This window comes from Hyaena hyaena, unplaced genomic scaffold (assembly GCF_003009895.1).
Source record: "Hyaena hyaena isolate Hyena2069 unplaced genomic scaffold, ASM300989v1 scaffold_492, whole genome shotgun sequence".
In the NCBI taxonomy this organism is placed as follows: Eukaryota; Metazoa; Chordata; class Mammalia; order Carnivora; family Hyaenidae; genus Hyaena; species Hyaena hyaena.
The window spans coordinates 1,152,763-1,158,037 of record NW_024081124.1 but is presented as its reverse complement, the minus strand read 5'-3'; the positions used below and the strand labels follow the sequence as shown (position 1 = coordinate 1,158,037).

Sequence of the window (5,275 nt, the reverse complement as noted above, 5' to 3'; positions counted from 1 at the left end):
AGTGACTGACCACAGGTGACCTTTTTGAGAAACATGACCCTCAAGGAGGTGAAAGACGGCTGGCAGTGACGAGGAATCGGGGCTAAAGGAGAGGCGTTTGTTGTCGGGTTTCAGTTGCGTCATCTTCTAGGATGAGGGAGCGGGAATGAGCCGGATGCCGGCCTGCCCATTCATTTTCTGCATTTTCTCATCTAATCAAAGGGGTGTTGGGGCATCTGGGTGGCCTGGTCGGTTCAGAGTCCGACTTCGGCTCAGGTCAGGATCTCTCAGTTTGTGGGTTCGAGCCCCGCGTCAGGCTCTGTGCTGACAGCTCGGAGCCTGGAGCTGCTTCACATTCTGTGTCTCCCTCTCCCTCTGCCCCTCCCCCCGCTCACTCTCTGTCTCTCTCTCAAATTAAAATAAAGACATTAAAAAAAAATTTTTTTTAAAAAGGTGTGCAAGCTGGCAGGATTTCCGGGAAGGGAAAACATGAAAGCACCCTTCCCACCTCCCCACCCTCCCCACCTTCCCCCCACCCCTCCCCCGTCCCCCCTCCCCCACCTCCCCCACCCCTCCCCCTCCCCCTGCCCCATCACCCCTCCCCACCCCCGCCCCCCGCCCCCCTCCCCACCCAGGCTGGGCACGGCAGAGGCCCTCGGAGACTCCTTGCTCACTCAGTCCCTGAGGGCCCAACACAAGTGTCATCTTCTGCGTCGCCTTTCTCGAATCCCTCACCGTCAGCCGCTCTCTGGGACCCCAAGGTCTCAATGCTTCACAGCAGCGAACACACACGGGTGAAGGGAAGGCACAGGTCGATGACGACGAGGATGAGACCGTGAGTTGATTTCTTAAACATTGAGGGCTGCGCCTGCCGAACTTGGCATTTCTGAACAACAGAGCCCATTTGTGAAAATCATTTACTTGGAGGGCATCAGAGGAGGCTGACAGATAATGACCCTGTTATATTCCTGGTGCAGTTAAACATTCACTTTCCCTTCCAGACCATCATCTGCCCATTCATTCCCTCCCTTTTTCTTACGCAGTCATCCAGGGCGTGCAAGCGAGGGCAGGCTGGAGGTAGGGGGCAATCAGAACAGCCCACAGGCAGACCTGATCAGAGACCACCCTCCCCAAGGAAAACCGAGGCCTGGGGAGGTCTGGCCCGTATGCAGGCTGCACTCGGTCCTTCAGCCGGACCCCTCCGGGGCGGCGGGTCCCCCACACGATGCCACGCGGCCGGCGCGTGCTGGATGGCACCGGAGCGAGCCCACGCCCGTTTCTCTCCGCCAGAGCCCCACACCCAAGGTGCTGAGTCGCCGTCCTCCACAGGAAAGCATGATTGCATCTGGCTACCTTGTTTAGCTATATTTTGGCCGTTGCACATGGATACATTTGTAGGATCAGGACACTAATGGTCCTTCTTCCAAAAGGACGTGCAGCAGATTCTTCAGGGCCCTGCAAGGCCACCCTGCGTCTCTCATCAGGGCGCTGCCTCCGGCCGGTTGGCTTTGGCAGCAGGCGGGGCCCCAGGAGGTGGGTGACAGGGGCTGCTCGCTGCCTGCCCATCACCCGCTGGGAAAACTGGGGAGGGCCGTCCTGCACTGGCCCCACGGCCCGGGCATTGAGCCCTGCTGCCCACAGAGCTGCCCTGCCCCCTGGCTTCTGCTCGCTCCCCGCTTTCCACCCCCACCTTCAACAGGTGGTCTGGACCCCCTGCCAAATAAACCTCTCGCATTCGAAGCTTTGTCTCGGGGTTTGCTTCTGGGAGGATCCTAAGATGGGGGCACATTGCCAAGTATCACCAAAGGCCCTTGGAAACCCAACTGTCCCCCATTATGGGAAGCAGCCTCTCTCTTACCCCCATCAAAAAATTTGGCCTTGCGGCAAACTCCAGAGCATTTCTTTTACTCCCTCTTCACAAACCTCATGGGAGGAAAGTGGACGACAGGTCAAATTTGGTGCATACATTAGTTCTTTCACTTAATCGGGACTCTTTTTTTTTTTTTTTTTTAAATATGGAACGCTTCATGAATTTGCGTGTCATCCTTGCGCAGGGGCCATGCTAATCTTCTCTGTATCGTTCCAATTTTAGTATATGTGCTGCCGAAGCGAGGACCTTTTTTTTTTTAATATTTTTATTTATTTCTAGGAGAGAGAGAGAGAGAGAGAGAGACAGTATGACCAGGGGAGGGTCAGAGAGAGAGGGAGACACAGACTCTGAAATAGGCTCCAGGCTCCGAGCTGGCAGTCAGCACAGAGCCCGACGCGGGGCTCGAACCCACGAACCGCGAGATCATGACCTAAGCGAAAGTCGGACGCTTAACCGACTAAGCCACCCACACGCCCTTAATCGGGACTCTTTTAAGCATAGACAGGCTCTGCATCTCAAGTGGGAGGGTGAGGATTGAGTGCAGCCTGGTAGGGGTGCCGTTGTCTACACCATGAAGTTCATTGTTGGTTTATAACTTCTTGCGGTGGAAAATCTCAAACATACCTAAAAGTAGAGAGAATAGAATCATGAACCCCAATGTGCCCATCAGCAGGTTTGACAACTACCCACTCCTAGCCAACACCGTTTCATCTAGATCCCAGCACCTCTCCCACGGCACCTCAAATTACCTTAAAGCAAAACCCCAATATATGATTTCAGCTATAGTATTCAATATCTCTAAAACATAAGGACTTTTTCTTATAAGCATAATATCAGCACATTTAACAAATTAATAATTCTCTTTTTTAATGTTTTATTTATTTCTGAGAGAGAGAGAGAGAGAGAGACAGCGTGAGCAGGGGAGGGGCACAGAGAGAGGGAGTCACAGACTGAAACAGGCTCCGAGCTGTCAGCACAAAGCCTGATGCGGGGCTTGAACCCATGAACCGTGAGATCATGACCTGAGCCGAAGTCGGCCGCCCAACCGACTGAGTCACCCAAACGCCCCACAAATTAATAATTCCTAACATCACCAAATATTTAGTGTTCATCACCTATCTCATTATTGTTTTTTACATTTTTTACATGTTTACTCATTTTTGAGACAGAGAGGGAAGAATGCGAGCAGGGGAGGGACAGAGAGAGACACACACAGAATCTGAAACAGGCTCCAGGCTCCGAGCTATCAGCACAGAGTCTGACCCGGTGCCCAAATCCACAAACCACAAGATCGTGACCTGAGCCGAAGTTGGACGCTTAACTGAGCCCCCCAGGCGCCCCTCATTATTATTATTATTACTACTATTTATCATCTTTCCTTATTACAGCTTATAACTGTAAACTATCAGTTTACACTTTGCTGAATTATAATCAGCACAAGGTCCATGGCCTTTGATTGGTTACGTGTCTCTCAAGCCTTTTTTTAACTGATAATCTCCCTTCCATGTCTTTTTATCTTTCCCTGCAGTTCATTTGTCGAAGACCTTTGGCTGTCTGTCCCTCTATGGTTCCCTGAGATCTGGATCTTACTGATGACGTCATCAGGGTATCATTTCACATGTCCTGTTCCCTCCATGTTCTGGAATGTCGTGGTCAGATCTATAGATGTGATCGGATTTGGGCTCGATTTTGTTCAGAGATCCCTTCATAGGTGGTACTGGGGACTTCCATCCAGAGGTACTCCAGTCTGATCTTTCTTTATTTTCTAGTTTCTATTTTGATAAAAAACAAAAACAAAAACACCTGTGACCTACCCACGGTCATGCAGACCACGTGACTCACCATTTGTTACTTCTGTGGCTGACTTTGCAGCCTCTTCTGCAGGGCGAACTAGCCCGTCCCTAACAGTGACGGGGTTTTCCCTCGGGGCCAAAGAGACAGCGATGCCTTATCCGGACAGGGGCCAGTGAGGGTGAGGCACTGCCTTCTCCATCCCTCCCACTCGCCCTGGCTCAAGCTATGGGCATAGGAGGGCCTGTCTGAACCCCGGGGTGGCGCTCAGCCGGCTAATTTCTCTGAGTCTCAGTCTCCTCTGCTGTAAACAGTGATAAATGATAATCTCTCCCAAAGAGGGTTTATGGTGGACCTTGCTAATGTTGCAGCCACTCCACATCTTATTTAAAAAGTGTATTTATTTATTTAGAGAGAGAGCGTGCACCGGTGAGGGGGAGAGGGGCAGAGAGAGACAGAGAGAGGGAGGGAGAATCCCAAGCAGGCTCCACGCTGTCAGCATGGAGCCCGACTCAGAGCTCAAACCCATGGTCATGTGAGACCATGACCTGAGCCAACTCAAGAGTCAGAGACTCAACCCGCTGAGCCCACCAGGCGTCCTGCACAGCATCTTTTGAAAACCCACGTGACACACGCCAGGACATCTCCCAGCCCCCCTGCTTCTGAGGGCACACTCAGGAGGAGCGTGAGGCAAATCCTCTCTGCCACATTCCTGACTCCAACCACCTGCATCAGAAACACCCAAACCTGTTCGAGGAGGGGTACGGGGTGGAGGGGCGGAGGGGTGCGGGGTGGAGGGGCAGAGGGGCGGAGGGGTGTGGGGTGGAGGGGTGCAGGGTGGAGGGGTGAGGGGTGGAGGGGGTAGCCGGCCCACTCACCGCGCTGCCCATGAAGACCGTGGCCTCCTTGGCCCTCTCCAGCCGGGTGAGCCGGGTGCTGATGGCAAAGGCACGGGTGATATGGGACACAAACTCTACGGAGATGCCCACCGCCTGGGGGCAGAAAGGGGCGTTAGGCGTGCAGGCCTGGGGCGCGGGGTCTCGGGAGGGAAGTGGAGTGTCCGGCACATGCGCGTGTTACCGTGACCAAGTTGATGAGGGACACAGCATTGTAGCTGATGCCCCATAGGGCCATGAAGCCCACGGTGTCCACGAGGATCATGACGATGGAGAACAGGTTGAGGAGGCCGGAGCGCAGGTCCATGCCCAGCAGCAGGCAGCAGACGGCGAAGGTGGGCAGCAGGCACACGGCGAGCATGAAGAGGCCCTCGGGGACCACGGTCAGGTACTGCTCGTANGGGTGCAGGGGTGGAGGGGTGCGGGGTGCAGGGGTGGAGGGGTGTGGGGTGCAGGTGTGCGGGCGCTCAGGCTGCTTCCTGGTACCTCCCGGGGAGGCTCGGTGCACCGGGCACCAGGGGTCCGCAGCGTCCACACAGACGGTCTCTGTTCACGGAAGGAGCCGGGTGGGTCACAGCCCCCTCTAAACGGCTGGGGGGGGCGGGGGAGGGGCCGAGGCTGGGACAGTGGGGAGGGGACCCCCGCCTGCTGTAATCCAGGCAGAGCCCCGTCCTGCAGGGAGGGACCCAAGGGAGCCCAGGGCTGGGGTCAAAGGGGAAGTGGCCCCGTCCCCGGCCCC

The 5,275-nt window shown here is 55.0% G+C and overlaps 1 non-coding gene across 1 annotated transcript; it reads right to left on the bottom strand.

Moving 5' to 3' along the window:
• Nucleotides 1–1,988: 1,988 nt before the first annotated feature.
• LOC120246896 lies at nt 1,989–2,095 on the bottom strand. Its single transcript, XR_005532176.1, has one exon. It is a non-coding gene; the product is annotated as a U6 spliceosomal RNA (small nuclear RNA).
• Between the last annotated feature and the right edge of the window lie 3,180 nt (nt 2,096–5,275).